This window comes from Bos grunniens, chromosome 14 (genome assembly GCF_055505025.1).
Source record: "Bos grunniens cultivar Pamir isolate PY7600 chromosome 14, Bosgru_T2T1.0, whole genome shotgun sequence".
NCBI classification, from domain to species: domain Eukaryota; kingdom Metazoa; phylum Chordata; class Mammalia; order Artiodactyla; family Bovidae; genus Bos; species Bos grunniens.
Genome location: NC_141178.1, coordinates 24,893,097 through 24,910,396, shown reverse-complemented (window position 1 = coordinate 24,910,396; position 17,300 = coordinate 24,893,097). Strand labels below are relative to the sequence as shown.

The 17,300-nt window shown below is 38.0% G+C and overlaps 1 long non-coding RNA gene across 1 annotated transcript in view; it reads right to left on the bottom strand.

The window, feature by feature from the left end:
• LOC147359199 (uncharacterized) overlaps positions 1-17,300 on the bottom strand; it is a 214,661-nt gene that overhangs the window by 79,355 nt on the left and 118,006 nt on the right. The window contains exons 3-4 of the long non-coding RNA XR_015140618.1: positions 11,183-13,144; positions 10,137-10,929 (exon numbers count right to left, since the gene is read on the bottom strand). This is a non-coding gene — a long non-coding RNA (uncharacterized LOC147359199). The remainder of the gene's footprint in view (positions 1-10,136; positions 10,930-11,182; positions 13,145-17,300) is intronic.

Genomic DNA, 17,300 nt, shown 5'->3' with positions numbered 1-17,300 from the left:
TGGTCCCATCACTTCATGGCAAATAGATGGGGAAAAATGGAAACAGTGGCAAATCTTATTTCCTTGGACTCCAAAATCACTGTGGATGGTGACTGCAGCCATGAAGTTGTAGGACCCTAGCTCCTTGGAAGGAAAGCTCTGACAAACCTAGACAGAGTATTAAAAATCACTTTGCTGGCAAAGGTCTGAATAGTCAAAGCTATGGTTTTTCCAGTAGTCATGTACAGATGTGAGAGTTGAACCATAAAGAACTCTGAGCACTGAAGAATTGATGCTTTCACATTGTGAGGCTGGAGAAGACTCTTGAGAGTCCCTTGAACAGCCAGGAGATCAAAGCAGTGACTCCTAAAGGAAACCAACCCTGAAAATTCCTTTGAAGGAATGATGCTGAAGCTAAAGTTCCAATACCCTGGCCACCTGATGCAAAGAGCCAACTCATTGGAAAAGACCCTGATGCTGGGAAAGATTGAGGGCAGGAGGAAAAGGGGGCAACAGAGGATGAGATGGTTGGATGGAATCACATACTCAATGGACATGAATTTGAGTAAACTCTGGGAGATAGTGAATGCGGGGAAATTAGCAAGATGGCACCAGTCAGGCTCTCTCACACCACATCCTCACACCCTCTCCCCATGTTCGGTAAACAGTGACTTTGGATGGTTATGTAACAGCTGAGATCATTCATAGCACTGTGCATGCACATCATGGGGTACTTGTTTGGCTAGGGGGCCACATTTGGTCTGTAAGTATATTTATAAGCTTCAGCTGGAAAAGCCCTGAAGCGTTGTGTGTGGTTATGTTGTTTATGCCTGTTGCTACTGGCTGCTGCTGCAGCCAGTAGAGAATAAATGCATCTACACTTCCTACCGCTCCTTGCATTTTCTTCCAGCCTCTTGGCTCCTGGCTTGCCTACCATAAGTTCAGAGAACAGCGCACACAGTGAGATACAACGAGACAATTAGCACTGTGAGCAGGATCGGCAAGACAGTGAAGGACAGGGAAGTCTGGTGTGCTGCATTCCATGGGGTCTCTAAGTGTCGCACGACTTAAGACTGAAGAACAAGATGATCAGAAAAGTGACTTGCTTGTGGGCCCACATGAGACATCCCCAGGGAGTTCCCAGGAACAGCATGGAGACTTTGAAGGAGAAGCTAGATTTCCATGAAGTTTGTTGGTGGGACTAGAGGAAAGGAAAAAATGTATGTCACAAAAATATATGTCATCAAATTGTAATTCTACCTTGGTCTGAGATCAAAATGGTCTATAGAACTGGGGCCATGATTCAAATTATAAAAGTTATAGAAAGTGCAGTTATACAGTCAAAGTGCTGGGAAAAAGAAGTAATGGCATTTAGAATATAAACCATTTACTATAACCAATAAAACCATCTTTTAAGAAAAAGGTCAAAGGCAACTTCAGATAAATGAAAACAGAGATTATTATGCAAATAATGATTTGTAACTTCTAAAAGATGTCCTTAAAGACAAAGATCTGAGATATGAGATGAATAGTGAGCTATGAAAATGTAAGTATATGAAAAAATATAATTTAATAGACATGTATGAAACTTTAACAATGACTCATTGTGGGAATAAAAATTCAAGATTGAATTGAATGAAGCATTATCACTATCTTGAATGGATGACTGGAGTTAAGCCACTTTAAGATACTTACAGTATTCAGAAGAATAAAGATATTTAGCTTTACAATTTAATAGGTTACTCTAGTATTTTTAAATTCAGTGTTAAAACTTTTAAAATAATTTATATTAAAACTATAATCTTTAGAAAACTATAGAAAAATAGTTTATGTCTCCCAAACTATCAGATGCTCAGTTGCTTTAGTTGTGTCCAACTCTTTGCGACCCTATGAACTGTAGCCCACCAAGCTCTTCTGTCCATGGAATTCTCCAGACAAGAATACTAGAGTGGGTTCCCATTTCCTTCTCCACCAAAATATCAGAGAAAATATTAAATGGTAGAAGAAGAAAATATCAATCAATTAAAATGGCAAGAGAGAAAAAAATTAGAGTCGGCAAATAGAAAGTAGAAAATAAGATGGTTGTGGTTAATCCAAATATACACTCCAGTATTCTTCAGACTTCTCTGGTGGCTCAGATGATAAAGAATCTGCCTGCAATGTGGGAGACTTGGATTTGATCTATATGTAAACAAAATGATTTCTTCTTGAAAATCAAAGATTGTTAGACTGACTAATAAAATCTAACTTTATATTATTTATAGGAAACAAAAGTTTAAATTTAAAAATGATGAAACATATGCTACTGCTGCTGCTAAGTCGCTTCAGTCCTGTCTGACTCTGTGCGACCCCATAGACGGCAGCCCACCAGGCTTCCCATCCCTGGGATTCTCCAGGCAAGAACACTGGAGTGGGTTGCCATTTCCTTCTCCAATGCATGAAATTGAAAAATGAAAGGGAAGTCGCTCAGTCGTGTCTGACTCTAGTGACCCCATGGACTGCAGCCTACCAGGCTCCTCCGTCCATGGGATTTTCTAGGCAAAAGTACTGGAGTGTGGTGCCATTGCCTTCTCCGGAAACAGATGCTATGTAGATATAAATCGAAGCAAGTCTAATTTAGTTATATTAGTAACACAGAACCCCTTCGTGGATCATAACCTTGTTGTGATGAAGGGGTTAGTGTCACTCAATGAAGCTATGAGCCATGCCATGCAGGGCCACCCAAGATGCATGGGTCATAGTGAAGAGTCCTGACAACACGTAGTCCACTGGGGGAGCAAATGGCAAACCTCTCCAGTATTATTGCTGCGAGAACCCCATGAATAGTATGAGAAGGCAAAAAGATATGACACCAGAAAATGAGCCCTCCAGATTGGAAGGTATTCAATACAGCTACTGGGAAACAGCAGAGAGCAATTACTAGTAGCTTCAGAAAGAATGAAGCACCCTGCCAAAGCAGAAATGATGCTCAGTTGTGAATGTGTCTGGTGGTAAAAGTAAAGTCCAGTGCTATAAAAAACAATATTGCATAAGACCTGGACTTTTAGGTCTGTGAATCAAGATAAATTGCCTGTGGTCAAGCAGGAGATGGCAAGATTGAACATCGACATCTTAGGAATCAGGGAACTAAAATGGATAGGAATGGGTGAATTTAATTCAGGTGACCATTATAACTACCACTCTGGATAAGAATCCCTTAGAAGAAATGGAGTAGTTTGAAACTCAACATTCAAAAAATGAAGATCATGGCATCTGGTCCCATCACTTCATGACAAATAGAAGAGGAAAAAATGGAAGTAGTGACAGATTTTATTTTCTGGAGTTACAAAATCACTGTGGATGGTGACTGCAGCCATGAAATTAAATGGTTCTTGCTCTTTGGAAGGAAAACTATGGCAAACCTAGACAGCATATTAAAAAGCAGAGACATCATTTTGCCGATAAAGGTCCGTATAGCCTAAGCTATGGTTCTTCCAGAAGTCATGTACAGATGTGAGAGCTGGACCATAAAGAAGGCTGAGTGCCAAAGAATTGATGCTTTTGAATTGTGGTGCTGGAGAGGACTCTTGAGAGTCCATTGGACTGCAAAGAGATCAAACCAGTCAATCCTAAAGGAAATCAACCCTGAATACTCATTGGAAGGACTGATGTTGAAGCTCCAATACTTTGGCCACCTGATGCAAAAAGCAAACTCACTGGAAAAGACCCTGATGCTGGGAAAACTTGAAGGCAATAGGAGAATGGGGAGGCAGAGGATGAAATGGTTAGATCATCACTGACTCAATAGACATGAATTTGAGCAAACTCAGGGAGATAGTGAAGGACAGGGGAGCCTGACATGCTGCAGTTAATGGAGTCACAGAGTTAGACATGATCTAGCGACTGAATAACAACAAAATAATACAGAAAATGTATTTTAGAGCAAAAGGCAATGTTAGTGATAAAGAGGGTCATCACATAATTATAAATCTTTAATTCCTGAGGATTATATAGTGATTTTAAACTTAAATGGATTTATGATGACTTTCAAAATATAAAGAGAAAATATTGATATATCTACATAAGAAATTGACAAATCAACTGTGAATATTGAACATTTTAATGCTTCTGTAAATATTGATATACAAGCAGATAATCAATATCAATAAGACTATACAAATAACCCCTGGAGAAGGGAACGTCAACCCACTCCAGTATTCTTGCTGGAGAATACCATGGACAGAGGAGCCTGGTGGGCTACAGTCCATGGGGTCACAAAGAGTTGGACACAACTGAGTGACTAACACTTTATACAAATAACACAATTAACAAGATTGATCTTATGGACATATGTAGAACATTATACCCCATCATTGCAAATATATATTCTTTGCCACAATGAAATATGTGCATGTATATATGTATATATACACCCACATACACACACATATATATAAATTCATCATACATAAGCCTATATAGCATCTCAAAAAGTTTCAAACATCTTTATATTCAGACATTTATTTATCTAGTTTTAGAAATTTAAAACAAGAAAAAAAAAACTTTTAAAAAATCTGTATTTATTTGTTAAATAATATTACTATATATTTTTAAATACTCAAAACTGCTTATTACTTCATAATAAAGGTATTACGATTAGAGATAACACAAAGACATAAAAGATAAAATTACAAACAACTTTGAGTAAAAATATTGAAAATTTATCTGAAATAAATTCCTAGATTTTAAAAGTACCAAATTGTCATAAATAATAAATAGAACCTGAGGAGTCCTACAACAGCACCATATTTTTTTTCAGTAGTTTAAACTTTTTTCCCAAATACCATTTCATAGTCTTAATATTTTGGTTCACATTATCACCAAACAAACCTCAAAAGCATGTCTTTATATTGATAGAGAGAGATGATCTCTTGGACTACACAAAAATATAAAAAGCAAATGTATAATTTCAAAAAGGAATAAATAATATTTTTACAGGTTCTGTGATTATACACAAAAAAACCCCAAAATTATAAGTGGACAAACTATTATTAGAATTCACTGGAGATTTTAACAAGGTTGATATAGAATTGATACACACATGAGTCCATTGTGTTTCTATATTTTGGAAAGAAAACGTTAGGCAAGAAATTTAAAAAATAATTTCTAATAGCAGCTGAAAATATAAAGCACCTAAGAATAAAGCTAGTAAACTATGTATAAGACTATTTTGGAGAAATTTATCAAACCGTTATAGCATTTCAAGGAAGGTCTATATAATGGAAAGATTTAGCATGATCATAGAATATGAGCTTAAAGACATCTATTTCAATTCTATTTAAGTTAATCTATAAATTAATATAAGACCAAATTAAAATTCAATAGGATTTTTTTATAAATGTTTAATTTATATGAAAGGTAAAGGACCAAGAAGAGCTAAACCATTCCTGAGGAGTTAGTTAGCCAGAGGAAAATGACTTACTAGATATAAAAAAAATTCGAGTTATATTAAATAAGACTGTGATAGCAGATGCTCTTTGCTCATGGACAAATTTTCTAATGGAATCAAATACAGGGCTTGGGAATAACACAAAATTCATGGAAATAGAAGCAGGGCAGAGGTGTATTGCACACAAATGGGGAAAGAAAGGACTCCCACTCAGTAATGGTACTGAAAACAAAATATCCATGTGGGGAGAAAGGGAAATGGATCTCTACCTCAAAATATACATGAAAACAATTCCAAGTGGATTCAGGACTTAAATGTCAAAGACAAAACTTTTAGAAAAATATATAGGAGAAATTTTATGAGGCTACAGTTGGGAAGAATTTCTTAAGTAAAACTCAAAGCATGTAAATTGTAAACCACTTCTTCAGGTTTATAAGAAAAAGACAAAACAAAGGCAAAGGACATGAAGAGACATTTCACTGGAAACATAAATGACCAATAAAAATGTGAAAAATACTCAACTTTGCTAATAATGATATAACATTAAACTAACTTGCAAAAATGATAAATGTCAGACTAAGGGTTGATATGGAGAAGGCAATGGCATCCCACTCCAGTACTCTTGCCTGGAAAATCCCATGGACGGAGGAGCCTGGTAGGCTGCAGTCCATGGGGTTGCTACGAGTCGGACACGACTGAACGACTTCACTTTCACTTTTCACTTTCATGCATTGGAGAAGGAAATGGCAACCCACTCCAGTGTTCTTGCCTGGAGAATCCCAGGGACGGGGGAGCCTGGTGGGCTGCCGTGTATGGGGTCGCACAGAGTCGGACACAACTGAAGCGACTTAGCAGCAGGGTTGATAAGACTATACACCAAAAGGAATTCTCATCCATTATAGGTGAATGTATATAGGATCAACTTTGGAAGACAACTGAGCCTCACCTAGTAATATTGAACTGACTCTGCAACAGCTATTTCACTCCTAACACATATACCCTAGAGAAACACTTGCACTTCTGTACAGAGAACTGCACAGAACATGAATGTTCACAAGAGAACCATCAGGGTATTAAACACATTATTGACAACCAAAAAACCTATCAAGAGATGAAACAATTTTTAAAGTGGCAATCCAACAATAAATTATTACACAGACAAGGGAAAAAAATAAACCTCACATCAATGAGAATGAATCATAAATATAAATTAACACCTATTAGAATGACCAAAATCCAGAACACTGACAACACCGATTCCTAGCAAGGATATGGAGTGACAGGAGTTCTTATCCATTGCTGGGGAATGCAAAATGGTGTATCCACATTGGAAGAGAGTTTGGCAGTTTCTTTACAAAACTAAACATATACTTATCATACGATCCAGTAATCACCGTCCTTGGTATTAACCCCAAAGGAGTTGAAAACTTATGTACATACAATAGTGCCACCCCCCGCCCCACCTCACCACCCAGATGAGCCCACACACAGATGTCTATGTCCTTTAGGAGGTAAATGGATAAACTATGGCATATCCTGAAAATAGAAAATTATTCAGCATTAAAAAGAAATGAATTATCAAGCCATGAAAAGACATGGAAGAACCTTAAACCCATATTACTAAGTGGAAGAAGTCAATCTGAAAAGCCTCCATATTTTATGATATCAAATACATGACATTCTGGGAAAGGCAAAACTAGGGAGATGGAGAAAACTTCAGTGGTTGCCAGAGATTGGAAGTGCTGGGAGGAAATCTAATCCCTGAACATTTAGAACCAACAAGGATGATTACCACAAAACTGAAAAAGACGAACCCCTTAGCTACTCCTGCATACATGGGAAAAAGCAAACACTGCTTAAACTGGAATAAAATATTTTAGACTACTCAGGTTTCATTGATACTGCTGGAAAGGGGCTATCTTTGAAAACTATTACTTTGTTTACGATTTGCAGTGCACTATAAGCTGCAGTGGCCTAAGGAAAAGTAAGATAAATGTGTAAGTGTAATTCAGTGAAGTATAAATATTTTCCACATAACTATTCCAAGTTTTCTTAATCACTAGGTCCTTCATCTTTTTAAGCAAACCTCACAAGACAACCTGTATTTGCAAACATAAAAGTCTATCTTGGTCAGTTTGAATTCTGCTGTTCTTGTACAGGGCTAAAATTAACCATGATCTTAAATTATTAACACATTCTCCAAGAAGCTAACCTTCTTCCAGGAAGGCTGTTAATCTCAGAAGAGTAAATCCTTCCTGTTTCTGTTATAATAGCTATAAAATGTGGCTAGTATTTCCTGCCTTCCTCAAGAAATGGTAGTAATTAATTGCCGAGATACTTAAAAAATAACTATGTGGTTCTATGGATTAAAGGACAAACAAAGTATTGTTATATTTGGGCAGTTTTTCCTCTAATGAACTCTCAGAATTTGGGGGTTGGTATCTTTCCAAAAATTATAAATGAGAAAGAAATGTGCTTTCTTTCTCAAAGGGCAGTTGAACTTTGTTCAAAATGCTTAAGAAAACATCCGGTGGGATGTTTGCTGATGGAGCTATGTCAACTCATCTTCAAGATTCCCCTTCTAGAATAGTACAACCATTATGAGTCCAAATGCCATGAATATTTTAGCATCACTGAAATCTCATCTCCTAGTAGCCACAGTGCCGTCCTAAACAGCTACTGCTGGAGGTCTGGGCCTGTTTATTCAAGAGGAAACTGAAAGTTCAAGGATAATGTAAAATTGTGAAAGTTATGGTTAGGCACAGGAGCTAAACATGAGAGACATCTTTAGCAAATGGGAAATGTGTGTGGTGTGTGTGTGTGTTTGTGTGTGTGCTCAATTTTCTTCCATGAAGAATCATTTAAACACTGAACAGTTAGTAAATAAAAATGTCTGAGAAGATTTTTCCAGGCAAGAGCTGAGCCATAGCATATTACGGTATTTGCTGAAAGAGAGGTTATTACTTGGCTCAGAGGTTCTGTCCCTTCTTCCCCATGCCTCATCCCCCTTCAGGGTTGAAACAGCAGGCATTTTTCTGACAGAGGGATTCAGAGACAGGAACAAAGGTCATGAACGTGTGACTTTACAAAGAGCGGAATTCAAAAGGAGATTACTCGGATATTTCTTCTGTACTTTTGATCTCTTAATCAAATTATATGTAAAAAGTTACATGGTTCAGGCATTCTAAAAACAGCCTTGATTTATTTTTCTTTATTTAGTGCCTTTCAGCAAATACTGTTGAGAGCCCATTTTGAGAAAGTCTTCAACTGCAAACCAACCACAATCACAAAACGTCACCAGATTTAAATGTAAATATGAAAAAATAAATATACCCCAGAAAAGTTAAGATTATTCACTTATTAACAGATAGTTATTGATCACCTACTATGTGTTCAGCACTGGGGGTATATAGTCATTGCACACATAAAGTTTACAAGCTCGTGTGATAAGTTTTTATTATAATCTCATCTGGAGAATCCCAGGGATGGCGGAGTCTGGTAAACTGCTGTCTACGGAATTGCACAGAGTTGGACACGACTGAAGTGACTTAGCAGCAGCAGCAGCATTACACAAGTACGTGTTTAGTAACTCTAAGTGCTCTGCAAGAGAACTATGGTAAAGAGTATGTGGCAGATGGATCTTGATCCAGACAAGATATCAGGGAAGGCTTTCAAAAGAAGTGATGGTTGAGCTTATATCCAAGGATGAACAGATGCTATCTTGGCAGAATATAGAAGATAAAGTGGTGCAATAAAGATAGTTCAGGGCATTTTCATTTTTTTCAAAATTGAAAAGCAGTGCACACTTTGCTTCAGATTAAAATATACCAACCCGAGTCACACGTCCTTACAAACTGAACTGAATGTGCTGAGAAAGACTGAGGACAGAACCCCTACCTAAGCAACAACTGCTTCCCTGCCAGATGCCAGCTACATAGAGTGATTTGCAGAACGCTGAAGACCCAGGGGCCCTTAAATAACCTGACATCTTGTTGTCTTCCCATTCCACATTTCTAATGGCCAGAAATTCCTGCCGTTAATTTCATTCCTTTGGATTACACAACCTCAATACTAGTAGGGCACTGTCTCTATAAAGCCACAGAGGCTCATCCTGACTTCTCAAGATCCTGCGTGATCTGGTCCCTGATGTTCTCCTGCCAACCCCCGGCTCATGCTCTTGTCTCCATTCTTCCATGCTCAGAACAACACAGGCCTCTTGCATGATGTAAATCACCATGGTCCTGCCCACCTCAGAGTCTTCACAGACTCCCTTCCCTTGTGCTGCTGCTGCTGCTAAGTCACTTCAGTCGTGTCCGAATCTGTACGACCCCATAGACAGCAGCCCACCAGGCTCCTCCATCCCTAGGATTCTCCAGGCAAGAGTACTGGAGTGGGTTGCCATTTCCTTTTCCCCCATTCCCTTGTAATATAATACAATACAAATATGTTATATTTAGACATAACATATATACATATAATTATTTTATATAATATAGTTATATATTATTATATGTAATATTATATTAATGATATCTATTATAACTGTATGATTATAATAGTAACATATTATGTAATATATAATAGTAATATATTATGCTACTTAATGCAAATAGAGTCAGGAAGGAAATATATATAACTTTGCATCTCTGAAGCTTTTGTTGTTGTTGTTCAGTCACCAATTCATGTACTACTCTTTGTGACCCCATGGACTGCAGCATGCCAGGCTTACCTGCCCCTCACCATCTCTTGGAGTTTGCCCAAGTTCATGTCCATTGAGTTGGTGATACCATCCAACCATCTCATCCTCTGTCACCCTCTTCTCCTTCTGCCCTCAATCTTTCTCAGCATCAGGGTCTTTTCCAATGAGTCAGCTCTTCGCATCAGGTGGCCAAAGTGTTGGAGCTTCAGCTTCAGCATCAGTCTGTCCAATGAGTATTCAGGGTTTCTTTCCTTTAGGATGGACTGGTTTGATCTCCTTGCTGTCCAAGGGACTCCCGAGAGTCTTCTCCAACACCATAGTTCAAAAGCATCAATTCTTTGGTGCTCTGTCTTCTTTATCATCCAACTCTCACATCCATACATGATTACTGGAAAGACTATAGCTTTGACTATATGGATCTTTGTCAGCAAAGTGATGCCTTTCTTTTTAATACACTGTCTAGATTTGTCATAGCTTTCCTTCCAAGAAGCAACCGTCTTCTAATTTCAAGCCTGCAGACACCATCCACAGTGATTTTAGAGCCCAAGAAGAGGAAATCTATCATTGCTTCCACTTTTTTCCCTTCTATTTACCATGAAGTGATGGGGCTGGATGCCACGATCTTACTTTTTAAAATAATTTTGAGTTTTAAGCTGGCTTTTTCATTTTCCTCTTTTACCCTAATCAAGAGGCTCTTTAGTTTATCTTCACTTTCTTCCACTAGAGGTATCATCTGCATATCTGAGGTTATGATATTTCTCCCAGCAATCTTGATTCCAGCTTGTAACTCATCTAGCCTGGTATTTTTCATAGTGTGCTCTGCCTATAAGTTAAGTAAACAGGGTGACAATATACAGTCTTGTCATATTCCTTTTTCTGAAGCTTAATCTTAGTTATATATTAAATATAGTTTATATATGTTATATAATATATATTAATAGATAATAGTATTATAATTATATTATTATGATAGATAACAATGACTGTTAAAGGAAGGAAAGAAGAGAGGGATGGAGGGAGGCAGAGACATAAGAATACACATGTGGTTCGAGAGGCTTGCCTGCCCATCATCTCACCTTTACCATTCCAAGTGGCTTAGGCAGGCATGGTTCTACTCCAGGGCCTGTGGCCCAGGACTCTCCAAACCCCTGGTTACCATGATTCATTCAGCACTGGGCACATGGCTCAAAGAGATGGGTCAACTAATGTTCTTTCCAAGATTTCTTCTCCAAGAACATTTAGAAGAGATGCTCTTGCTCCTTTTAAAATCACAAGATGAAAGGGAGAGGCACGTGAGATCTGCAGTCACTTTCATTTGCTAAGTAGAAGAAGTCAGCAGCAGGAAAAAATCAGGCCAGAACTCAAAATGTAGCAAATTGAGACTTGGAGACAGAGAATGTGTGGAAACAGATTTTAAGAGCAAGGGAGGTAGACTTTGTAACATCCTTTCGGCTTCTGATCCAGCCATGCCTGAGTGTTTGGCTTCCTACTCATAGAGTTTTCAGTTATACAGATAAATCCATTTGTTCTCAATTTTATTTAAGTAGGATTCCTGTTACTTTGGGGGGGAAAAAAACCCTGTCAAGTACAGTAGTGATGGCTCTGTTTAAAAACAGCCTAACCCTTCTCTCAATATAAATTAATACTTTGGTCTCACAACATTGGAAGTGCCAAAAGCAGTGCCCAGTGTTTGACAGCAGCCCAGTAAGTGTTGTGACTGGCTGATGAAATAATGAATGACCTAATAGTAACTGTGAATATTTTCAAAGGCACAGCCAGAAGAAAGAAGTTGGGGAATATAATTTCAACATGAGGTGCAGAACTATTGCACAGCAGGTTCCAAGTTCAGCCTGAACAGCACAACAGGTGGACTATGAACCAATTCTGGGCAAGTTTCTGGATTGAAATCCTGATTCTGGGAAATACTGAAGGCAAAAGGAGAAGAAGGCAGCAGAGGATAAGATGATCAGATAGCATCACTGACTCAGTGGACATGAATCTGAGCAAACTCCGGGAGACAGTGAAGGACAGGGAAGCCTGTTGTGCTGTAGTCCAGGGGCTGGCAGAGTCGACTTAGCACTCAACACAACCTAGCAACTGAACGACAGCAACAACAACAAGTGGATCCGGACGTAGAAGACCTGGGCTTAGAACCTCAGCTCTACTGTTTATCCCCTGCTGGACCCTGGGCAAATTAATTAATTCTCTGCTCCTCAGCTTCCTTGTTTGCAAACTGCTGATGAGGAGGAGGACTGTAGAGTTGTTACTGAAAGGAAACACATGAAAATCAATGAAATCAATGAGATGGTTTAAAAAAAAAAGCATGTACACCCGTGGCGGATTCATGTTGATGTTAGGCAAAACCAATACAATATTGTAAAGTAATTAGCGTCTAATTAAAATAAATAAATTTAAATTTAAAAAAAGCATGTAAATCCAACCAAGCATTCCTTAGACTCTCTCTCTTTCTCTCTCTCACACACACACACACACACTCACACACCAGTAGAGTAGGTTATAATTTCAGAAGTAGGTTGCAATTTCAGTTGAACACAATGCTCCGTGGGCAGTACTAAAATAAATGACCTGACATTCTCACTGTGATGCTTGGAGGGTCATCTGGAAGCTTTTTGCTCCCTGGCCCCATGTTCTCATTCTGGTTTCTGGTTGAGAAGTAACTGTATTGTGATCCTGAATTTGTGAATTGACTGAGATGGTAATCTCTTCTTCATTTAGGTCTTGTAAACTCTACGAACACTTAGAAATAAATATCAAATTTAGTATTAAAAGATGATTTTAAGTTCCAAATAATCTGTTTGTTGTTTAAGGTATTTGTATGTTGGAGAGAATCAGTCAGTTTTGTCATTTTTAAGTGAAAGTTTCTAGAGAATTTAAGTTAGGAGTATCGGCATGACTAAAATAATTTGATTTATTTTACTGTTAAGTTTATTATATTAAACTAATGAGCAGTTTGTCACTTATTATCAGTGTGACTTCCAGCAAGTTATTCAAGATTTCAGTACTTCAGTTTCCTCAACCTGTAAAACATAAATTAGAACAGTTTTTAATTAGACAGAATTAAAAATTAGGATAGCTACCTCATGGGACTGATTTGAGGATTAAATAAATGAAAAACTTAGAACATTATCTGGCATAAAGTAAGCATTATATAAATATTGGCTGTAAGGGTTTAGAAAGTTTTTGAAAGTTAAGCTCATATGTGTACACTGTCATATAGTTGAGTCACTTAAGACAATAATTAAATTTATAAAAACAAAAAAGACATTTAGAGGAGTTTAACTAAATTTTAAATATAGTTGATGGTTTAAGGTGATTTTAGTCTGTTCAAATTGAATTAATTTATTGGTATTTTGATACAGGTGAAATTGATCTTATTCTCATAGTATTAATCATAGATATACAGAGAGATGATCAAGAACTACAGGTTGAATTGAAAAACTAAAAGAAAGCCAAGTTTTTCAAATTTGTCAGACTTAATAAACTGAATATTCATATAGAGCCCAAGTGACTACAGAGGGCATTTTGTTGTTTTGGGTTTTTTTGTTTGTTTTGGTGTTGATTTTTTTGCTTACCAAAGTTATTTATACCCCTAACTTTAAATGAGTATTAACAAATAACAGCCTCCATTAGTCAGTGTAAAGGTAAAATACAATGGTGCATTTTAGCATTTCTCAAATTATCTCCCAATGTTAGGAAACTATACCATATGCTTCTCTTGAAGAATCCAGTTCTTGATAGCATATTGATAAAGATGTTTAAGGGCTTCCCTAGTGGCTCAGCAGTAAAGAATTCACCTGCCAATGCAGGAGATACAGGTTTGATCCCTGGATCAGGAAGATCCCCTGGAGAAGGAAATGGCAACTCACTCCAGACTTCTTGCCTGGGAAATCCCATGGACAGAAGAGCCTGGGAGGCTACAGTCCGTGGATCTCAAGAGTCAGACACAACTGAGCAACTAAACAACAATAGCAACTATGTATAAATGTATTCATCCTAGTTTCTCATCATTATTTTCCCATGGAGCCTTTTATTTGTGCACATCCACCATCCATTTAGGATAGCACTTTGCAAACCTTAAGTCCTAGACCAATGGAAAGTTTATAGATCAGTCATGTCAGTGGGTCTCAGATGGTAACTTTCTTTCATCCAGGAGTCAAGAGGGCAGGTGCCTGAGGGCTGAAGGATAGATCTAGTGGGGATGGCAGAGAGATCTGGTGATGACAGAGGAAGCCAAGGGGAGGGGAGACCACTGAGGCACAGTTTGCTTGTGGCCCCCTTCTCTAGACATTGCAACCTGATTTTTTTTCTGGTAAACACTCTCACGGACAAGGTGACAGATCCGTCCCTCCTCAGCCCTTCATCCTAATTTCTGTTACTCCTGGGCAACACATCTAAATTATTTTATTCATAGTTTTTTTTTAATTAATCATTTTAATGATGTGTCATTTCAGTGATTGGTGTACAAAACTGGCAAAATCTTCTGCCTGCAGCTGTAAAATTCTGGTGCATGTGAGTCAAGCTATGATGGTGAAATTTGAGGATGTCTTTGTCGAGTGTCCTCCATGCTTTGCTGATGTTCTTGCTTTAGTTCCCAGGACATTCATCTCTGGGGGTTCTTGAGCTCCATCTGCATTTTGTTGAAGCCCCTCGTGTGCATGCTGGTTTTATCCTGGGAAGGGATCTAAAGCCCTTTGCTCCTCAGATCCTAAATATGTCCAGGGAAGAGGGGTTAGCTTCCCATGTATTTGAAGTCCTCAGCGCATCTCCTTTCCAAATGACTTCCAATTTAACTTTGCCAAACCTGGAAGCCGTCCCTTTTATCTTCTTGTAGAGGCTCTCCCCTCCCCCAGCCAATCTCTATTTTCTTTCATAAGAGCTCCCATGATGCATAGTTGTGGGTATACTATTTTTTGAAGCATTATACTTTACAGAACAATTTTGGCCACAGTCTGTGTTTGCCAAACAAAATTATGCCTCTTTTTTAGTTCTTGAGTATGTGTGTGTTCTTTGAAATTGCTCTAATTGCCTAATGCTGTGATTTTGTATAGTTGAGGTTAGCCAGGGCAAATTATGGCCAAAAAAAGGAGGACTGTCCACTTGAAGGATTTTTGATCTATGTCTGTTCTTTAAAATTATTACTCATGATACTTGTGACAACAAAAATGAGGTATTGCTAGAAAATCTGAGAAATGAGAGGCAGTCACAGTCTTCATTGGAAAACTACATTTTAGAAATTGAGAGTGGTTTCATAAAGAATCTGAACAAGATTTCTTGCTTTGAATGGCTATTTGGGGTCACATTAAAGGACTTTATTGTAGTCAATGTGTGAGTTTCAATTTATATGCTTGAGGCATGTAAACAACAAAACAAAATACAGACCCCTTTTTAAAAGAATTTGGTTTGAGGACTTCCCTGTTAGTCCAGTGACTGGGACTTTGTCTTCCAGTGTGGGGTGGGGTGTTGGTTCGATACTTAGTAGGGGAGCTGAGATCCCACATGCCTTGCAGCCAGAGAACCAAAACATAAAACAGAAACAATGTTGTAACACATTCAGTAAAGACTTAAAAAATGGTACATATAAAAAAAAAAATCTTAAAAAAGTAATTTGGGCTACAAGCAATCTAGGAGACAAAATTTGAGACTAGCATCTTCATTTAAAACCACACACAGTAAAGGGGAGCAATATGAACCCCAAGGGGGCAAAAGCTGACTCCTGCAAGGTGAAATAATCTCAGGTGTTAAAATGATCTGCAGTTGTGTACAAACAAATAGAAATTTTGTGAGGAGAAGAAGAAGGAATTAGGGGGGAAAGTCTGAGGCTTTTTGCCAAGGGAGTGATGGAGAAAATAAGTTTGAGAAACACTAAACTGAGCCTTGTGATAAATTGGTGAAATTACTGAAAGTTCATTTCTACAACATTTATCAGTTCTTGTTCTGAAGTTTATGCTTCGCAATCAGAATCTGCTGCCTGTGTGGGTCTTGTGTCTTTGATGTTAAAGACTTGCCTCATTTCTCACAGCTATGAAATTTTTGGTATTTCTTAGATGGCATGTGGGGCGAGGGCTATATTTGTAAAATTCAAAATGACATTTTCCAGTGGTTCAGTTGACTGAACCAAATGTGACCTTTGTGTTGGCCTAAGAAAACCCTAAATGATGGGACTACATTGCCACATGTCACCACTCATAATTTGTAGTACTCAAACTTTGTAAGAACTCATAATTTTCATGCCTACTCAATCTTTAAGATCCAAATCAAGCATCACCCTGGTTTTGAAACCTAAACAGAACTTCAAGGTCCATGGAGTAATTATTCCTTCTTCTGAGCTGGCAGTATGGAGTACATATGTCAATTATTATGCTAACTACATTGCATTATAATATTTGTTCTTACTTTCTACATCAAGAGCTGTCACAGGTGAACAGCAGTGCCTGATCCATCTCTCTATTCCTAGACCCTTGCTGTGGTGATGGGCTGTGGTATCGCAGCTCAGTAGGACTTGTAGTGTGCGAAGATACCTGCAGTCCAATGGAAGTGGCGAGAAGCCATGATCCAGGATTCCCTTTGGGGTTTTCTGCAAAACTTTTACAGGCAAGCCCTCTCAATTAAACTGTTTCAGTGTCCAAACTACAGCAATTACAACCCTGCAACATTTATTGCCAAGTGGCATTGCTAATTTTTTCATGCTGTGTTTAGATTCCAGTGTATTTTTTCCCTTATCCATCTCTGTTCCTATAACCAGGTCAAACCAGAAACCTGAAAGTCAAACCAGTCTCCACACACAGCAGTCTCTTTTCAACCAATTTAATATTTCTTTAATCCTTCCTCAACTTCCAGTGTGACAGAAGCAGCTTCATAAAAGGATACTCCTTCACTGATTGAAGCGTTAACTACGCTATACATACAAGGACGCTGTTTATTTCTAGCTCTGCAGCGGGAAGGAGAGGTGGGCATTGTGTGTTGCCATTCGGTAATGTTTGGAAAGGAATGGACAATGATTTCAGAATGAAACTGTAGCCATTTTCATTGCACCCAGGAAGACCAAATACAGGATATGAGCACATATTAACTAGACAGCTTGCGCATATTAACTAGACAGCTTTTGTGTAATAAAGGGGTTTTTTTTAATTGAAGACCCACTCATTGTTTCTAAGATTTCTTCCATAAAACACT